Below are 22,645 nucleotides of genomic sequence, written 5' to 3' on the forward strand. Positions count from 1 at the left end.
GATTGTCCTCGGCTGCAAGGCTATCCTGACTTCATAGTTCACCTTGCTGGACTTAATTAGATCTCTTAGTTTCTTTTTTAGTTGTATAAGACAATACCTGTCTTTAAGGGAGTTCCTCTTCCTGATTTTGGTCGTGAGTCTTCTTCTTTAATTATGTGAACTGTTGGATTCCACCAGTGGGTTTGTTTTTAGTGTGAGTTTTAGGTTTATTTCTGGTAGATATGGCAGCATCTATGCAGCCATTGACATATGTGTATGGAGACTCTGTGAAGAATAATGCATAAGTAGCTATGGTTTCAGGGTTAGCGAGAGCCTTGAATTTTGACAAACTGTCACTTAATAGGATAGGTTGCCTTATAATAGTTCTTAACTGTTACTGGTGTTTAGCTGGGTTTTCCATGTTGAACATTACTTCAAAGGATACAGCTTTGTGATCTGACCTCAGTAGTGAGGGCATGATATGGGGGGGGGGGGGGGTTGCAACTCTGTGTCATGATGGTGAGTATCAGATCCAGTATGTTTGATCATCTAGTTGGAGTGTGCACTATCTATTCCAGGGTGTTTGTGTTAATAAAGTCCAGGAAGCATTGTGATTGTGAGCTTGAAGCAGTGTACGTTTCCCAGCCTATAGAGGGGTAGTTAAAGACACCCATGAATAGAGTGTTTGCTTGGATAGTGAGCACCTGTATTAGGATTATGTAAAAGTCGTGAAACTCTAGGGGCATAAATGGTGACTTGTAGCTAGCCATGATATGGCAAGGGACCTTATCTATGTTGACTTGCGCATAAATGAGCTCTATGGTATCATCCTGTTTAACTAACCAGGAGGTATGTTTGTTGCAACATAGATCAAAACGCCTCCACCTTTGGCCCTTGTCTGTGCTGTAGTTAGCCTAAATGTGTGGAAGGCTATGTGGTATTTGTCCTGCCGGAGTACTTTCAATATCTTTAAACCAAGTCACGGTCACGGCACGGATATCTACATTTTCCAAAGTGAGGAGGATTTGAAGGGTGTGGAGCTTTTTGTTTAGGCTTCTAGCATTGAGCAATGACACCTTAAGGATACTTGGAGACCTTTTCACTGTGTTGGTCATTTTGTATTTTTGGCATTACCTAGATAAGTTTTTAGCCAGTATCTGAAAGCCTAGGGAAGACAGGTGCAGCCTGGCTTGGCAAAGCAATGTGCTCTTTTGACCATGTCTCATATACTTACATATATTGGATCCTTCATGAAGTGACATCAAAAGCTAAGCCAATTATTAAAATCATTCATTTTATGTTCATACTATGGCATTATCCTTGGTGATGGTAAAATGCTGCTCAATGCAAGGCTCATACCAATCCATGACACATATTCAGAGAGGGCCACTATTTCTCTTTTCATATAGTCTAGTGAGGTACATCGCAGGTCATTTACACCCACGTAATATGCCTGAAATAAACACACTAAAGATTACTGGATCCAGGACTGATCCCTACAATATTCCAATAGCTGCTTTCCTTATTTCTGACATTGTCTCAATGTTCTAGCTCATCATGGCCCTTCCAGTTTTCTTGTCACTTACCTGTGTAAAACCAAATCAGAGACCATGCTACATTCCTGTTTGCCCAAATTTTCTGGTAAACCCCTGTCATATTCGCCTATAACACATTCCTAAAACTAGCTGAGGTTTGACTTACAGCTCCTTCTAGACATGAACCCATGTTGGTTGCTGTCCATGAGATTGCTGCACTCTAATGTTGCTACAGGTCTTCCACTTAGGATTTTCACCGCAACTTTGTTTGACATGACTGTTAAGCTATAAAGCATATAGTTCCCGAGTTTTTCCTACTCCTCTCCTTGTCCACATTTGCTGTTGTCCAGACCTCAGGAACTTTTGCAGTAATCGGTGATCTATTAAAGATCTTTGTCAGGAAGTCTCTAAGCACACTGGCCAATTTCTTAAGAATTCTGGGAGGTAGTACATCAGATACATCTGCCTTATTCTCCCTAAGGGCATTCAGTTGTGCATCCTCCTACTTCCTGTCTGTCCTGGTGTCTATCTGTATATCTGTCAGGGCTGCCTTGTCTCTCTCCCAGCATGGCGCCCTCCTTTTGCTTTCCTTTGTGAAGACTGAAACAAAATATTTTTTTAATACCTCTGTTTTTCCCGGTATCCCCCCCCCCATTTTTGTTTACTGTATCCTGGTCTGACTACCTTTCCTTCCTTTCTACTGTGTATCTAAAAAAATGCTCCTGTTCCCCTTCTCCATCCTTTCTGCTAACTCACTTTTAGCTCACAGCTTTGCTGTCTTTACCACTTTTGTCACCCTTCTTTTATATTCTTGCACTATGACTCCTCCACCTCCCAACACCCTTTCTTTTCACTTCTTAAAGGCCCTATTTTTGCCTAATTGTTTGCCTCAAATGTCTTTAAAGCCACATCAGCCTTTTCCTTTTTTTGCAATTTTTGCTGCCCCCTTGCTTGCTGATTATCATGTGCCTGCCACTATTTTACCTATTCTTTTCCCATCACCATGATATGAGCTGGTTATGGCACAGTCATCATCCAGGCAGCTGTGAAGAATTTTCCAACAGTAACTTAGCCCTTCCATGATTTTCTTCTTGTTTGCAGACAGACAAGAAAGCATGCCTTCCTCTATGAATATGCATGTTGCCACACATTGCATGAAGAGCACTGTTCAGATACAGCTTGGAAGAGATAGCCCCACGTTCCTGGCACAGACATTGCTTGCCATCTACCATTTTCTCCAGTAGCTACAGGCAGTGCAGCAAGCTAGACCACCTCCATTCTTCCTTGAGGTGTGAGATGGAGCCATTCACTTGTTGTGACTCACCCTAGCTGGCTTCTTCAGCTCCTTCTTTACCAGTCAACACCCTTGAACTGCAGAGCTGACTAGCATTCCCTCATTTTTTTCCTTTTTGACTTTTCTTGACACACTTGTCCACAGTTGTAAGTATTCCATCCCTGGCCCATTCCAGATGAGAAGTTGCACATGCATGGAAGTGAGCATACACATCCCAAGTCTGTTATGGAGGAGTTCACAAGATTGATACAGAAGGGAGAATAGGAAAGTCCTTAGGATCTGGAGACTGGCCCACTCTCTAACACCTGCTCTCACCTCTACTGGAGAAAGTAAGGACCTGACATCTTTCACTACAATGGAGGAACAAATGGACGCAGAAAGGGGTCACCAGGTTCTGCCTGTGGCTCACACAAACACACAGACACAAAAATATCTTGTGTGTGACTTCAAAACTGGGATGTGAAAGTAGGCAACCTGAATATTCAAAGTCATTTGAAAGTTATCTTGCAGTTGACAAGATATGAGAAATTTTCTGAGGGACTTCAAAATTAGATGTGGAAGTAAGCATCGTGCACATCCAGAGTCATTAGAAAGGTATTTTGCTGAAGAAGACAAGAGGTAAGACGGTCTGTAGAGTTAACATCTAGAACATTTTTGTTTTTATAAACTTGTTCAAGTATGATGGATTTAAAACATGTATACATTGTTTTAAATATTTCTCTGTTGTTCTTCCTTTGGTACAAGAAAAAATCAGTAAATCCTGTTCTTTGCTGTGTCTGTGTAACTGTTTCTATTATCAGAAAAATTCAGAAGAATGATGATGATGTTGTGGGATTTTTAGAAGTCTTGATTATAATGATCTGGAGAACAGGGTCAAGAATGAGATAGAAGACTGGGAGCAAACCGCAGGAGTAAATAATATATGGGAATGGGCCAGGAATAAAATAGTTACGAATGTGGACAAGTGTGTGAAGAAAAGTCAAAAAGGAAAATCGAGGAAAAGCTAGTCAGCTCTGTAGTATGAAGGGATATAACCCTGACTGTGAGCCAGATGGTACAGAACTGACTGGTAAAGAAGGAGTTGAAGAAGCCAGCTAGAGAGAATCGTAACAAGTGAATGGCTCCACCTCACCTCACAAGGAGAAATGGAGGTGGTCTACCCTGTTGCAGTGCCAGCAGCTACTTCAGAAAATGGTGGATGACAAGCAATGTGTGTGTCAGGAATGTGTGTCTCTCTCCTCCAAGCTATATCTGAACAGTATCCTTCATGCAACATGTGTGATAAAATGGGTCTATATTAGATCAGCGAACGCTTAAACAAGAGAACGCTGATTGATCGACCTTATTTTAATGAATGTTCAAAATATCGAAGCAACAGAAACCCCAATTTTTTCCTAGGGAAAGAATTTGGTTGTCCGTTTCTGCTGCTTCGGTATTTTCAGTGCTGTGGTGGAAAGTTATGGGTCGGATTTAGGTAAGTGTGCGATTGTGTGGATGTGAGTGTTAGGGTGGGTTAGGTGAGTTAGGGTTAGGGCTCGGGTTAGGTATGTGTGCGATTGTGTGCACGTGAGGGTTAGGGCAGGTTTAGATGAGTTAGGGTTAGGGAACGGGTGAGGTGATTGTGTGTTAGTGATGGACCTTAGGGTTAGGGTTTCGGTTAAGGTAAGTGGATAGTTAGTGGTGTGTTCATAGTTTAGTGTAGGGTTAGGTGTCAGATTTTAGGTGTATGTGTGTGGATTTCTGTTTGTTTGGTGTGCTTGTGTTGTGTGTATGTGTTTTCGATCAGCCATTTTTTTCCCTAGGAAAAAAATCGCTGATCTGACAGTACCAGATTGTAAGCTTTTGCTTACATAAGGTCGATCAATCAGCATTCGCTGATCTAATATAGACCCGATAAAATGTATGTTCGTAAAGGAAGGCATACTTTCTTGTCAGTCTGCAAGCAAGAATGCCATCATGGAAGGGGTAAGGTGCAGACATATTCTTCACAGCTGCCTGGATGATGGTTGTGCCATAGTTAAAGGAGTGGCAGGAACATGATAGTCAGCAAGCAAGGGAGCAGCAAAATTACAGAAAAAAGAAAAAGGCTGATGTGGCTTTATAGAAATTTGAGGTAAACAATTAGGGCAAATGTAGGGTCTTTAAGAGGTGAAAAGGAAGGGTGTGGGGAGGTGGAGGAGTCATAGTACAGGAAGCTAAAAGAAGGGCAACAAAAGTGGTAAAGTGAGCAAAGGTATAAGCTAAAAGTGAGTTGGCAGAAGGGGAACAGGAGCTTTTTTTAGATAGATAATAGAAAGGAAGGAAAGGTAGTCAGACTGAGATACAGTAAACAAAAATCTGAGGAGGGGGATACCGGGAAAAACAGAGGTATTAAAAAATATTTTGTTTCAGTCTTCACAAAGGAAAACAAAAAGAGGGTGCCATGCTGGGACAGGGACAAGGCAGCCCTCACAGATATACAGATAGACACCAGGACAGACAGGGAGTAGGAGGATGCACAACTGGATGCCCTTAGGGAGAAAAAGGCAGACATATCTGATGTACTACCTCCCAGAATTCTTAAGAAACCGGCCAGTGTGCTTACAGACTTCCTGACAATGATCATCAATAGATCACTAATCACTAGAGAAGTTCCCAAGGACTGGACAACAGCAAATGTGGACAAGGATAGCATCAGGAAAAAACACAGGAACTATATGCTTTATAGCTTAACTGTCATGGCAAACAAAGTCGTGGTGATAATCCTAAGTGGAAGACCTGTAGCAGCATTAGAGTGCAGCAATCTCATGGAAAGCAACCAACATGGGTTCATGTCTGGAAGGAGCTATAAGTCAAACCTCAGCTAGTTTTAGGAATGTGTTATAGGCGAATATGACAGGGGTTTACCAGAAGATGTGGGCAAACAGGAATGTAGCATGGTCTCTGATTTGGTTTTACACAGGTAAGTGACAGGAAAACTGGAGGGGCCATAATGAGCTAGAACACTGAGACAATGTCAGAAATAAGGAAAGCAGCTATTGCAATATAGCAGGGATCAGTCCTGGATCCAGTAATCTTTAGTGTGTTTATTTCTGGCATATCATGTGGGTGTAAGTGACCTGAGACATAACTCACTGGACACTGACACAATGCTTCCTGGACCTTATTAACACAAACACCCTGGAACAGATAGCGCATGATCCAACCAGAGAATGAAACATACTGGATCTGGTACTCACCAACATGGGAGAGCGTCCCCCCCCCCCCCCATGCCCCCATGTCATGTCCTCACTAGTAAGGTCAGATCACAAAGTTGTCTACTTTGAAGTAAAATCAACATGGAAAAACCCATCTAAACCAGTAACAGTTAGGAACTATTGTAAGGCAAACCACATCCTATTAAATGACAGATTTTCAAAGTTCAAGGTTCCCCCTAACCCTGAGACCTATGCATTATTATTCACAGAGTCCCTATGCAAACATGTGAATGGCTGCATACAGGCTGCCATACCTACCAGAAGTAAACCCAAAAGTAACTCTAAAAACAAACCCCATTGATGGAATCCTCACCTAAACAGGATACTTAATTAAAGAAGGAAACTCATTTCCAAAATCAGGAAGAGCAACTGCTTTAAAGACAGGTGTTCTCTTATACAACAAGACAAGAAATTAAGAGGTCCAATTAAGTCTAACAAGGCAAACTAAAAGGTCAGGATAGCCTTGTAGGTTAAGGACAATTACAAAACCTTCAGCTATGTGCAGAACCTTAAAGGTAACACACAGCAGTGTGCTGAACTGGTGGCGAATGGTGCCATCTTCACCAATCAGGGTGACATAGCAAATCTACCTGGCTGGTAAATTCAGCTTAAACATCACCCCCCCAACTCTCCGCCGATCCACCAGGTGAAACCCATCCAACATACTACCTCCAACTATTAGTAGGGACCAGGTGCTGACAGCATTCACTAAAGCCAAGAACACCACCTCCATGGGTCATCACAACATCCCCAGTTGCCTCCTGAACAGTCTAAAATATTACCTATCAGGACCACTTGAGGCACTCTTTAACTACAGCCTAGAAGCAGGTTACATTCCAATTGATTAGAGGACTGCAACAGTTATTCCCTCTCACAAGGGCCGGACGACCATCAACTGACCCAGGGAACTACAATTCCATTAGTCTAAGAAGCCTAATATACAAAAACATGGAATGAATTATCATGGAAATGATAAACAAGGATATTGGCAACCTGCAGACACTGGACCCATCCCAATTTGGCTTTGTTAAGAGAAGGTCATGCCTACTTTAACTGGTAAACATAGTTGAGAAGTTCACCACGGCAAATGACAAGGGTAAAACAGTGTATACTGCGCATCTTGGCCTAGCCAAGGCATTCAGTACAATACAAAATTCCACTCAAGTATTGTTGATGAACTCTCTGAGGTAGGCATAAATCTCTTCATAACTTGTTGAATTGCCACCTGAGTTGCAGACAGGACCCAAGAAGTCAGGATTGGTAAAGTAGCTTCATCAAGAGACTGGTCACTAGCAGAGTCCCTCAGAGCTCAGTACTGGGCCCACTCCTGTTTGGCATCTACTTCCCAGGCCTTCTAGAGGTGCTCTCCATCCAACCAGACACTCTGTTAATGGGGGGCTTTAACTACCCCTGAATAGGCTGGGAAACTTTACGCTACCTTAAACTCACAGACACAGTGCTTCCCCGATTTTAACACAAACACCCTGGAACAGATAGTGTGCGCTCCAACTAGAGGATCAAACATACTGGATCTGGTACTCACCAACATGGGACAGCATTGCATCCCCCTCCCCACCCTTGAGGCATGCCCTCATTAATGAGGTCAGATAACAAAGCTGTCTACTTTGAAGTAAAAATCAATATGGAAAATCCAGCTAAACTAGTAACACTTATGAGATTTTCTAAGGCAAACTACATCCTATTTAGTGACAGTTTGTCAAAATTCAAGCCTCCTCCCAACCCTGAGACCAGAGCTACCTATATATTAACACAATTAGTTGCAGTGTTACTCCCTTAAACTTACATTGCACTTGTTGTCAGCACAATTATAGTTGTACAGAACTCACAAGTCATCATTGTTCAAATGTTCACTACTTTCAGCTGTCTCTGGTTATTTTATTGTAAGCTGTGACAAGCTAACTCTTCACTGCTAATGTTATGAAATTATAGACCCCCATTTCCTGTAGACCTGCTTCACAAATATTTAGCAAAGTTGTCTTAGATACTGCAATATTTCTTTTCAAACCTTAGCAGCTGATCTTATTGCAAAAAGAAAATGTTATAGGAAACCAGTGCAAAAATGTGTAGCAGCAACACTTCTTGTATTTTGCTTGTTAATAGTGACCGTTTGTGCTGTCTTAAGTATTTAAACATCACCTTTCACTAGCACGGTCTTCAGAATCCTCTTATTTTCTTTCAGGGGAAGTAGGAATCAGCTTCTTAGCACTGACTACAGTTATATAGCTATTAGATCAGCAGGTCCCATTCAGTTGTCTATTGTGTGGTGCCCAGCTTAGAAGGACAAGACTGCCACCCACCCATTACCCCAACTGTCTGGGCCATCTCTGGTCACCATTTATATGATTCAGAAACTAGTGATTACAGTCTGTGTTTCTCCTAGCAGTAGTTTGCAGATGCTTGGTGCTGCATCTGGGACAGTAACTCACAGCACACTTACTCTACTGATCTTCCAGGCTTATTCCTGAAGCCGCTACAGGTAACACTATGGGCAAGATTGCTGTTTGTTTTAGTGTACCCTGTCCTTGTTGTTGTTGGTCTGAGGCAAGCACATGTACATGCACCTGCCGACTGCTCAGATGCACTGTTTGTCAATCCGATTTTTATACATTTTAGGGAATCCTTCTGTAGGACTGCATATCTGCTGTTATTTAATATTAACTTCTATAGTGAGAGCTAATGATGTGACAGGGTCAATTCACTGTTATTGACCCTGGAGAGCTTTATGTATTTATTTTACTGTGAACTTGTCACCACTGAAAAATGCATTTTAAACTGCAAGCATTTTGTTTTCTTAATCATGACTTCATCAAATCACTGAACAAAGAAGGATGTAAAAGGGTTCCACCCTTTAAATACAAATAAATGCTATAACCCGTGCTAATAAGACACCTCTCCACTGTTTCTTAAAGGTGTAGAGGATGTGGGACTGGTGGCAAAGTCATTACATTCTTTTTCCTCACTCCTGCATGACAACCCCCCTCCCTAAAGTGAGTATTCAAGCAAATAAACAATATTAGTCATTCTGATGTAACTGGATGCAGTACACAAGCAGAAACTAGTCAATAGTCATGTACTAAGTAAGGTGTGCTGAAAAAATGCATACACAGTCATGCAGATCAATAAAAAGGATAATAAGCAAACATTAATAGCCCCTAAATTTAAAAAGTATACCTTAGCATAAGCATACATTTTATGCTATTGCGTTTAGTACTTTGAAGAACCCACTTAACAGCTTTTTGAAAGTAGTTGTACTGCATAGTTAAAAATATGTCACTCACATTAAATTCCACATTTGGTGTGACTTGACTCTGTCACAGATGTATATAGTGGAAACGTTCTTTAACAAAATGAAATAAGGACCTTTGCTGTAAGACTGGACTAATGGATTAGTGGAGAACCTGGATGAGGCTGTCAAGATTTAACTGGGGGTGATAAAAAAAGAGAAGAACTGATTAACATTCCTCCTCCCACATTTTACCTCATTACAACAGGCAGCTCAAGAAAACTAGGCAGGAGACCCTCCTTGAACTAATGAACATAACTCTCAACTGTCCAGAATTGTGCAGAATGTCTAGATTTTTACCTCATAGCATTGGTCTGACACTTGTAAACTTTGTGGTTTTTATGACAAATCATTGAGGATTAACATTACTAAATAATTACAAACATTTGAGTTTCAGACTTCATATCCTTCAGAAAATACATGTTAATGCAACACCTGTTATTTTAACAACTGTCTGTGTTTATAAGTGCAATATTTTAACTCTGTCCCTAATGCTGGACCTTTGCACCCCCCCCCCCATTATTTTTGGCTTTGTCTAGAATTATTGTGCTAAGAGGTTGGGAAGTATGCTTCTGAAACAAGAACTTTTTTAGATTATTTCTTAGCAAAAACACTTGAGCTACCAGGAAGATGAAAGCAAAAAATATGATTTTTTGTATTAAGCCTTTTTAGCTGCTGAACATTTTTGGTGGTAGAAGATTCAATCATGCATATATTAATGGTTTTGCACTGTTGAGGGGGACCCCATGGATCAGTGTTTGCATCTATGTGAGCCTGGAAAACACTTTTTCTGAATGGCTTCAAATTTGCTGTGAGAAGATAAAATGGATTATCACTGGGTCTCTGGGTGAATATTTGTTGGTAGTAATGGTTGAATTAGTCACAGTACTTCAAGCTTTTGTTTCTAAGCTTTGTTTTTTAAACCACAGGTTTTTACCCAATGGCTTGACTTCTTGTGCCCTATTGTCCCACTTGCTCCTCTCTTTGAGCAGGAGCCAGGCACCTTTCTTTAAGGTAAGAGTACTATGGTCCATTAGTACACTAACTGGAGTACATTATTAACCCACTTGTACCCCAGAAAGGTGATGATAGGGTGATGGGTGGTGGGACAGTTTACCTGATGTTGTAGACTTCTCACCATACCCTTAGAGCCGTGACACCTGTGGTAGCTACCTTGAACTCTATACAATTGTTGTATACCTGATGAAGCATGCATGTAAAAACATACGACTTCTCTAGCATATATGGCTCACTGCTGGCAATGTGTGGTTGGTAGGCTCCTATCCCAAAATGTGTAATGCCTCATGCTTCCTCTAGGCGTCACCCAAGTGGCGATCCAGAGCCACCTCCCACCATGACAGGTGGGCTAATATTAGACACTCACTCCCATTCTCCCAGCCTGACCCATCCAGAACTGGTGCTATTAAAAGAATACTAGTTGTTTGGGTCTCAGCCAAGGCTTCATCCCTTTATACCACAAGCCCAAGTTCCCAGTTCCCAGTTATTTAATATAGTCTTAGTTTTTAAACATATCTACTGCACAGAAATAATGTATTGGCTTTTATGTGTTGCATAAAGAAGTATAGTTTTTGCCACAGGGGCTATGCAAATGAATAGCTGAGGTAAATTGGTAGAAGGGCTGCCTTTGGGATAGTACATATGGAGTTTCCCTCTTCTGCTGCTTTTGGCTTGTGGCAAACAGTGTAAGGAAGTCTAGGACATTTTCACATGGATCTTTGCATTTTAAGAAAACCATATCTACTAAATTGTTAGAGGTCTGGCTCCAACCTTTTATTTGTAAACCTTATTTACTAGCCCTATGAGTTTATCTGAGCTGTAAAATAAAAATGCATGTAATTTTAAGATATTTCTACTCTCCATCATAACTACATCATCTGCCAGTGTGCTTGGTGTTTTCCTTTGTCTAAGGTTTTGATAATGACTTGCATGGTCTAGGTGTCAAAGGATTTTAGCAAAGGAGATTACACTCATTCTGCATACTAATTTAAAAGGATTGATCTAGTACTGAGTGAATCAGTACCGTGAACAAGTCATATTTAGTACCATATGCTGAAAGTAACCAACTTAATTACAAGACTCAGAACTTCTTAGATTGCTGCTTTGTCAGGTTAAATCAGTGATGGCGAAATTATGACATGTGTGTCAAAGGTGACACACACCATGACGTTTTGGGTGACATGTCAGCAATCAACAACACCCAAGTTACCAAAAAACGCTGCTTTTGCATTCGTTGCTCATGTGAAGTGCACTGAATTATTTTGTGCCATGAGCTTTTGACATGCCAAGGCCAAAAGGTTTGCCATAGGTAACAAAAAAGTTCACAGGCACACAGCAGTCTTTAAAATAAACCAAGTAACGTACTGCTACCCTCTGTCGTTCTTCATCAAAAGTAAGCAGCAACCAATACCATAGGTCGTCAACCAGCTTTTTTTATTAAAAGTAGCAAAAGTGACAAAAGTAACTGAGCGCTTTCTCCCTTCTCATAAGGGCATCATCAGAGTTACTCTGATGATGCCCTTATGAGAAGGGAGAAAGCGCTCAGTTACTTTTGTCACTTTTGCTACTTTTAATAAAAAGCTGGTTAACATATATTGGTTGCTGCTTACTTTTGATGAAGAACGACAGAGGGTAGCAGTACGTTACTTGGTTTATTTCAAAAGGTTTGCCATCACTGGGATACATCAGGAAATCAGGAGATTTGTATTATTATTTTCTCTGTTGGAAAGTCATTCATAATTTTGTCAGTACTTAATTGCCATTAGAATAAAGCACTACTGATTTAACAATGTTTATAAGTTGGGTTTTAGTATTAACTTGTTGGAAGGCAAGTCATAATGTTGTCAGTGCTTAATTAACATTAGAATAAAGTATTATTGAAAATGTAGGTTAGTGTTTCAGTGTAGCAGGATACTTGCTACCTTAGTAGGGTGGGACTGGGGATACCCAAATCCCAGAAACTGCTCTATGGGTACAAAACTCATTGTCATTCTCCATGTAGGGAAAGTTGACCTGGCTGGAGAGTGGATCAGAGCAATACAGAAGGGGTCTGAGAACCTGAGTAGGGCTTTGAACAAGTATCTCATGCATTAACATTTTCAAAGGTGCTCCTGTATGTGTCTTGATGTAGCCCATCACGGGGCTAGGCTCAACAAATGAGTGATCTACTGGGACAGACTTCATATGTAAGTACAAGGCAATCAGTCTAAAGACCATTATAAGTCTAGTCAATAAATTATATTCAGAAGTTCCTCCCAGCCTCAAAGATGATAATGCAAGATAGACCAGGAGAGAATTTGAGTCTGATCATCCAATTATCTAGGTTAGCAAAGATGCAACTCCACTTGATATGAAGTGGAAGTTTGCTCCAGAGGCAAGAGATACACTGACATGATTTGATCATACCAACAGGTCATATTTATCTGTTGATAAGGTCTAAGTCCTTTAACTAGTTATTTGAGGATCAATTTATTTTATGAAGGAGTAGGAGGTCAAAATAGGTTGGGTTTTTCATGGCTAAAAAGGCCAGGTGCAGATCACCATGGGGTGGGGGGAATAAGAGACCAGTTACAAGGAGAGGACTGCCAGTCTATCTGGATAACCATGGGTCTTGAGGTCACTGAACTTTTTGATTAGGGATCTTTGACATTTAACACTTTGAGTGATATGCGTTGACAAATAAAGGCCAAAATTAGTATTATGGTGTAAAGAATCATTTGGATCTAGAGGAGATGTCTTTGGAAATTAACTGAGCCAGATAGAAGGGTTTCCAAACTAATACTTAGACAAGATGGTCAAAAGATAAAGAATTATCCACAAGAGTGCTTAGATTCCTTAAATTAGTGGTTGATTTGAAGACTGTGTCCCATATATGGTGTGACATGGAAATGTTTTGTTTACCAAAATGAGCAATACTACAGTCTTCATGTTTGGTTTGACACTATTGCTGTTACACTAGTTGTTAACATAGCTAATCCATGTTGTAACAATTGCTAGTCAGCAGAGCAACAAATGCCAAATCCCAATTTACACTTGTCAAAAAAATCAGAAAACTTTATGCCACTGAACCCTGTGATACACCTCTGGTATTTTTTTTACTTTCACAAGTGGCATCTGCTGCTGCAGTGACATGGGTCCTATCAGACAACCAGTTAGCTATCCACCACACGACTTATGTATTTCAGGTTTACAAGTCTTCTGATAATACCTGCATGTAGAAAGACATCAAAGGCCTTGGTCACATCTTAATATGTTCTATATATTGCATAACTGCTGTCCACTGACTTGATGATGTTTTCAAAGAAAATGAAGAGGTTAAGGAGGTAGAACTTGCCTTTGGGAAATCTGAGTTGATGTAGGTCCAGGGTTAAGAGATTTTCAATGTCCAGGTTAATGAGGTCTGGGATAATACATTTCATAGCTTTACATCTAAGGCATGTGAGATTAATGGGTCTGTAGTTAGTTGTGTCTTCCTTGTGTAATAACAATGCAGTTACTGTTTTCCAGACTTTGGGAATATAATCACTATAAAAACTTAGATTAAAGATGTTAAGTAGGGGCTTAGATGGGCCAGATTTGATGCTGATAATCAGGCAACATAGTATGTTATCAGATCCCAGAGATGAGATACTTTTCATAGGTTCATAGGTGATTACTAAGCTAATGACCCCAGAGGGGCTTGTAAGCCTAACCATGCTTCCCAAATGTATCTGACAAGTTTTGATACCCTAGGATTATTTTAAAGGGCATATCTAGGCTTAGGCATGGGTGGTCAAGCAGTTATGAGATGCCTCTGTCTAATACAGACACAGGTGCCAGACCATGGGAAAATTTCTAATTCCCCATTTACTGGTCCAAGTTACACTTGAATTGGGTTAGGAAGAACTCTGCTTCACATTGAGAGGAAGCCTGTTCTAAAAATGGGATAGTCTGTGAGACACATAACTGTCACTCCAACATCTTCTAGTTACTTTTCAGATGAGGTTTGGGTCCCAAGATCAGGCAATTCTGATGTTATTTGTTTTGCAAATGTTCAACAGGTTCATCAGTGCAGGATCAGAGGATGCTTTGTATTAATTTTTTGAGATCACTGACAGGACTTGCTCTACAGTTAATTATAGGCGGTAGCTGGGACTGTGAAATTTATGGAGCAGCTATAAATGTTGAATTAGTAAGACTTGCACTAAATATAACAACTAGGGTTTGAGCAATTTCATTTGGGTCAGAAGGGGCAGTATTATTGCGGACTAGCTCTGAGTATTGCCCGGCATTAGTTCTTAACTTCGTGACATAGTTAAATAAAGATGTGTAATTATTTTTGCTTTTAGTGGATATTTTAAGTTATATTCCACTTTAGCTTCCTAATGGTGCTCTAAAGCTCTTTGCTTAAATGTGCTGTTAAAATAGGTAGAATGAGACTTCTTACAGACATAAAACAATGTGTTTCTTGTTACATAGTTTATTTGCATGGATTTTCCACTTTAGGGGTTCATTTTTACATCTCACATTGTATTTGATGAGGATAGGGCCAGCTTCATCAAGGCAGCTATTTAAGTGGGAATAGATGGCCGATGCTTAGGTGGTGGCTTTAGAAATGGGGTCCATTAGAGGAGGGCTACAGTGGAATCATTTAGTTCATCAAGCAATTAAAGATTTGCTTTTGAAAAGGCCATAAAAAAGGTATTTGCAGTGGTAGGTTCACCATTTTTTAACACTTTTATTGAATTATCACTTAAGACATAGGCAAACATACATTTATGTAAAAGAAAACAAACCATGTATATTTTTTCATATAAATATCATCAATCCAACATTACATAAATTATTCAATTCCTGCCTTGCCTTAAACCGTACTCCTCCAAAATATTATTCTGTGTGTATTTTTCTCCCACAATTTCCACTTTTGTCCTATGTAATTTGCCCCTCCCCTTTTCTAAGGATCCAATTTCCAGTTCTTTTATCTCTGTTATAATATTTAATACTACAAATACAGTTGGTTTAGTCTTTGATATCCATTTTCTAGTAGTTGTTGTTTTGGCAGCCATCAGAATTAAACTTCACAAGTCCTTACTATGTCTATGCAATTCAGATCCTGTATGCCAGCTTAAAAAAAATAATTTCCTTAGTTACACCCATTTGCTCACCAAATATTTCTGAAAGAGTACTCCACAGGGAATTTTTAAAGTCTACCAACTGATTACTCTCCCAGAGCATATGTGCCTAGTAACCTCTTTCTTCCTCATCGCACATCCAACATTTATCTGCCTGTGGAAAAATTCTTTAGAGTCTGCTTGGTGTATAAAAAATACCTACGCAAACATTTCCAAGCAAATATCCTAAATTATCTAGACTTTGTTGCATATTTTGGAGCCATATATATGTCCTTCCATTGTTTCCTTGTGAATTGCTTCTCCAGTCTCTCTCTCTTCCCTGTCTTTTCTAACCTCCTCTGATTGATTTCTACAGCTAGCATGCAGCATTTTATATGCACTACTAATTATCCCATTTTTAACAGCAGCTTCTGTTCTAGATTCAGCTAAAACCTCTACCAGAACAGGTCTTTCAGTTAGGATTCCCCAATCATTTTCTCTTTACTTATACTCTGATATCAATTCTTGATAGGTAGTCTCTAGCCTACAGTCCAGTGTCTTCTTGGCCACTTCTCATTCTATTACCTTTCCCTCTCTAGTTATTTGCTTCCAATACCTTGATTCTTTTATGAGTTTTCTCCAGTAAATTCCAGCCTCCTCTTGCCTGTTCTCTGTAGCCCTAATTGCAGTCATCCCTATCAACAAAATTTCCATTTCCATACTTGTGTTGGTTTAGTTCTTAGAATACTTTCTGCTACTTTATGATTATAGTATTTTTTATTTCTCTAAATTTTTTGGGTTTCTGATACCATAATGGGAATGGACCACATTGCTAAGTCAAAGTACGATTAAAGTTCATGAAATTAGTATTGTTTCAATCTTTGATGTCAGCCAAAAGTGCTCTTTGCAGCACCTGCAATGTGTCCAGTAATGACTCCTTCTGCAATTCATATGGAGTCACGTGTATGGGTAACATATCTAAATACAATTGTAGATTCTTTTTTATAAGACCCGTTGCTCCTACTACTATTGGAACTGTCTGGGTATCTTTCTTCCACAATGCCCTCGTTTCTGTAGATCATGATATTTTATGACTTTGTCTCTCTCTGTACGCAAGACACTGTAGTCACTGGGTGTAGTGATTTCAATGACAGCCTCTCTAAATAATTCTTATTTTTCAATCATATTTTTCTTTTATTTCTAACCTATTTTTAAACTCCACTTTCATTTTCTTCCACTCACTAGCTATGACTTCTGAAGAAATTTCTGTCTTCCCAAATAGCTCTCAAATCATCTCCACTATCCATTCCTTAAATTGCTCTCTTTTTAGCAGGTAGTATTCTGTATGGCTGTTGTTATTCTCCTTAAGGATCTACATCCAAATCCCAATCACTCCTTATTTTTTTATTCCTCCTTTGCTTCATCATCATTCCTTACCACTTTGAATTGTAGCTTTCTGCTTGTGTTATGCATATTAGCCTTAACTGTGTAGCTGTAAAATATACCTTCAAATAAGATAATCCTAAACCACCTTGTTCTGTTGGAAGGATCAGCTTGTCCCACTTGACTCTTGCCCTCTTTCCCTCCTAGATAAAATCCTTCAAATCTTTAATAATTACTATCCGCATCTTCTCTCCTCTGATTGATAATGTGATGACCGTGCCCTGGCCCAGCAATCAGGGAGCCTCAATCCTCACCACTAACACCAGGGAGGTCGTCTCCTAGAAGAGGAAAGGATAACTAATACACACTGTAAAGTACAATTTCCCTTAAGTGCACACAGAGATCACAGTCAGTCTGGGGCTTGTTGCTCCTTTGCTCACCAGGTCCCCAATAAGACTTCCCACTGGCACAGCTATAGGGTCCAGGTCTCAGCCTAACTGGGCAAGCTAAAACCTCCAGTACCCTCTCTGTCCAACCAGTGCTTCATGTCCCTGCCAAGTAGCTGACACAACACACACATACACTTTGAGATAAGTATTTATACTACTTCACAGACACTCCTGGGAAAGGCTGACACAGACTCTCCAACTGTGCCCCTTTACCCAGACTATACGGTAATAATTACTGCCACCACCCAGTTAATAATATCCGCTACTAAATGGCCCTTAAAAGGGTGTCCAATTATTACTGTGCAATATTATTATCCAATGGTAGTATGATTAACAGTCAAGGCTTACTTTAGAGAGGCCTATTACAATAACCTCTATAAATATGCAATGTATTCTAGAGCTTATCTCTACACAAAGCAGCCACAGGTAGAAGGTTTTAAAATATTTAATAATAAATAATTAAAACACAAGACAAAGCTACTACACCACAGATATATCTAAGAGTTCACAGATCACTCAGAAACTTAAAATAATGCAGTAGGACAAGTCTGATTTCAAAGAAAAATACCTAATTAATCTTTACTAGATTTAACTATTCCTACAAGAAATCACAGTGCTAGAAACTTACATGTGACCATAAGCAGAGTGCTGGTAAGTTGGATATCAAGATCAAAATGCTCCCTATCTCTCTCTGAGACACAGTTTATAAAACATCACTAACAAACATGTCTCTGGGTCCTCCCCAGATTACATAATTTTTGTCACTTAGGTTTCCCCATTATTCATATTGCATCATTTTGACACCTGCTCTGAGTTCCCAGGCTAATAGCAACTCCATTTACATTATTTAGCAAGCTAACTCCTGCACAGGAGAATACAACACTAAAAGGCATTTCACATATACACTCTAGCAATTAGTCCTTAGTTAACACAATAGACACAATGTCTTCAGCCAGTCTGACCGGAACCAACTTTAAAGATCAAAGAATGTCATAAAATCATTTCAATTTCAAAAGACAAATTTGAAAGGCTTGACGTAGTTTTTTTTTACAGCAAGGGGGCAATGTTGTAACAATCTTGAAGTTCACATTTTACAGTGTTTTTCTTTCATTTAAAACATAAGCCTGTATTTTATATTTATTTATACAGTTGACAGAATTATATATCAAATTCTATTTGACTAGGCTGGCAGCTTTCTCCCATCTCTCCCCAATCGTCACAGATAAAATACTCATGACCTGTATATAAAATTAAAAGGACTAAAAATATTTTCACTGCTTGTATCTGGCTATCCATATCCACAGACAAGAGCTTCCAGTTTCTCAGTTTTTGTATTAACTTTTTTAGTCTCTTCCAACATATCCTTAGCTGCCAAAACAGAATCCCCTTTTTATCCATACTCTTAAATACTTAATTTTGTGTCCCCATAATTAAGAGTATTATTGAACCAATTCATGTATGGGTACATAGTTTAAGGCTATAGCCTTTGTTTTATTGTCATTAATTTTATATCCTGAAAAGACTTGAAGCTGTCTCAAGATGTTGTTACACAACACTATGATGTCCTTTTCTGGTTTCATCATGTACAAAATAATATTGTCTGCAAATAAAGCCAACTTTCTTTATTACCATACCAAATATATCCTTCAGTTTCTGAGTCACTTATTTTCTTTGCTAAAAAGTCTAAATATAACACAAATGACAAAGGGGAAACAGGTCACCTCTGCCTGGTTCCTCTGTTCAGACACTACTTATTAGAAAGGAACCATCTCACTTTAATTTTTGCTTCTTTTTCTTCATATATCCTCCTAATTGATATTATTATTGTATCAGGGAATGCAAAGATTCTATTGCTCTGCTCATAAAATCCCATTGCATTGTTTGCATCAAGACCCAACAATGACAGTGGTATTTTCTTATATTCTGCTTCACTCTAGATCATTGTTCTATTAATGTTGTCAAATGTTTGCTGATACCACAAAACCACACTGATCTATATCTATATCTATCAATTTTGGCAACACCTTTGCCATTCTATTAGCTATTATAGACATAACCACTTTATAATTATGGTTTAAAATTGAAATGGACATATATGAAGATGGGTCAATGGGTCTTTACCATCTTTAGGTACTACAGCCACTACAGTTTTCTTCCAGGATGTTGGTACTTCCCCTCCTTTTAAAATACTGTTAAACAAAACCTTCCAGATCTTTAGCACTTTCTTCCCTCCTAGCTTCCAAACGTCCGCAGGAATACAATCTATTCCTGGGGACTTTCCTACAGATTGATTATACGTCACCATTCTTGTCTCATCTCCTCCTATCTGAAATGTTAATTATTGATCCTTAGCTACCTCTGACCTTGGCATACTTAAGTCTTCCATAAATATTTCCATTTGTGCTGTTTCTTGATTTCTACATCTCTCTGCTTTATACAAATTTCCATAAAATTTCCAAAATATCTCTACTAGCTCTTCAGGATCTCTGATTATTTATTTATTTATTTATTTTTTCTTATATGCTGTTTGGCAATATACTTTCTGTTGCCTAAGTCGTTTTTTGTGCTCTGGAGTTATCAGAAAGTTGTTTATCATCAGTCTTTCTAAACTCATTCATATTATCCAGGTAATCCCTTATTTTCTGTTTAACATACTGGAGGTGTGCCTTTTCATGTTCTGTGAACTTACCTTTATTCTGAAATACTTTAACCTTTGTCAACCCCTCTAAATAACTCTTGGCACTTTTTAACCATATTGTTTTTATTTCTAACCTATTTTTAAACTCAACTTTCATTTTCTCCCACTCACTAGCTATGACTTCTGAAGAAATTTCTATCTTCCCTAATAGCTCTCAAATAATTTCTGCTACCTATTCCTTAAAGTCCTCTCTTTTTAACAGGTAGGTGGGGAAGCTCCAGTGTCTCATCTTTTCTTCATTACCCAGCATTTTTGTCTTAGGTGTTATTAGTGCATGATCTGAAATAATTATTGGATGTGTGTCAAAAGTAATCAATTAAATACACGTGTTTCTGTGAAATATAATTTCTGTATTGTGTAGTCCAGTTATTCTACCTTGTGGAATAATGTGTAAATTCTCTCTGAGTTCCTACTACTGAATTAATCTCTTCCATACTAAATACTGTCATAATTTTCTTCAGAAATACAAACTTTTCTGTTTTATTTTCCTTCTAGAACCCCCAGATGCATACTAACTGTTGCAAATCAAGTTTCAGTCCCCACCTATAAGTAATATTCTCTGTTGAAAGCTGATTATGTCTCCCAAAACTTTCTTAAGCTCCATAATAGCAGTCTTAGGTGAAGTATAAATACATGTCAGTGCAATCATCCTCCCTTGCCAGTAGATCCTAACTGCCAGAAATCTACTATTATTATGTTTTTGTCTCTTCTATCACTATTAGAGCTCCTCTAGCAATTAGTATAATTACTCCCATTTTCCTCTGTTCCTGATATGATGCTGAATAACCATCCTGAAATCATTTTTTTATCAAATTCACATGATCACTTCTTTCCAAATGTGTCTCCTGTAGCACTGCTATTTGCACTAAGGCATTTCTTAATATAATCCAACACTCTTATCTTTTGTCTGTACGCGTGAGGCCATTCATGTTCCAAAATAATATGAATAGTGTAGACATTATGATAATAAGTTATTATTCCTACCTGTTATATAGTTCAGTTTTTTTAAATGCCTATTTCCAGCGTTTGTGTTGCACGCACCCACTAATGTTTGGCAGGTTGATCCTTTATACAGATATTTCATGTCATCTCCATTTGAACCTATGTTACTTTTTACAAAACTTTTTGTTTTAATGAAAATCCTCATAAAAATCCACCAAAAACACCATCATAACATATTAACTTAAAACAAACACACAAAACTATGTACATCTTCAAATGATGCAGTTTAAACCTTCTGATAGGAACAATTGTCCCAAATCAACAGCTGTATCAATAGGCATTACCTAACCTAAAATTAGGGTTATCCATACTAAGACACATGTTACAGGCTGTGCTCCTACTTATGCTAATTGCCATCTGTTCTTGTCTTATCTTTATTCCACGTTAACATGTGAAAAACAGCTTGTAATGCTTTCAGAAAACATTAACTTTTAACCATAAGCAAAAAGTACACTGGCTATCAAAATTAATTGTATACTGTTCTAGTAAATGTATTGAAGTATTTAGGTAACATGAGAGTTGCTATATCTTGTTCACTTCCAATAATTTCAGATATTATTTTTTTACTAAGCTGCTTGCCTTTGTATATTTTAATTTTACATTTCTGTCAGCAAACAATGTTCAGCACTCTTGAGATGTATTGCTCTCATCTGTAGTCAGTTTGTATCCATGGAAGCATAAGAACAGGATGTACAGCTGCTCTCAGCTGCAGACTTCTCAACTCACACTGAATATTTATTTAATAAAGGAAAACTTTTCATTACATCCACAGTGTTCTTTTATTTTTAAAGCCCACTTGCTTACTAAAAAAAACTTATTTGATTAAGCCAAAGGCATTCGAAAAGGGGTTGTGAATGGATTGATTAATCCAGACTTTCACCTATGCAAAAGTAATAGAAAACATTTCAACTTTACATATATTATAATCAGTGCTCTTTTCTACCCCATCCCACACCAAAACAGACCAATATTACAGTGTAGTAAGTCAAACACACTTTTGTCCAGCCTTTCTTCTCGTTTTATGTTATAATGCTTACATTTCCTAAAACTGAAAAAGAAAAAAGTACTTGTTTACTTTAGTGTCTTTATCACATACAACAATCACCAAAAATACTTTACTATATAACATGTCATTTATATCATGAAATGTTTTATACAAATACTGTTGAGAACAAAAATAGTTTTACTTACAATTTATTTCTATTTTCCCTTTTAATATTCTCCCAAACATTAATGACATGAAGTGGAGTATATGCTATTTAGTTCATCCACAAGTTTAACAAAGTCAACAAAAATCCAATCTTTGCAGACAACAAAATTCAATCTTTCTCTGCCACTTTTTCTTGTAAAGTCATATTTCACAAATGTGATTGTGTTTTATAGTCTCACATTTATTCACTCATTGCAGTGCTGCTGATTTTCTTCCTATTCATGTACCTCTCCCAACCTTAGACTCCAGTTCAAGTCCAGTCCAAGGTACTTATGAATTTTAACAAGTACATCCAACCAACGCAGCAAAAAAATTCACTAAAATTCATGTTTATTAGAACAACTATTAAAACCACAGAAAAACAATAAAAAGACGAGCACTTTCATGCCTATCACAGGTGCTTCCTCAGATCCTGTAGGAGACAGAATACAGGGATAGGACCTTAAGG

Source organism: Protopterus annectens, chromosome 1.part2 (assembly GCF_019279795.1).
Source record: "Protopterus annectens isolate FY-2018-M chromosome 1.part2, PAN1.0, whole genome shotgun sequence".
Classification (NCBI taxonomy): domain Eukaryota; kingdom Metazoa; phylum Chordata; order Ceratodontiformes; family Protopteridae; genus Protopterus; species Protopterus annectens.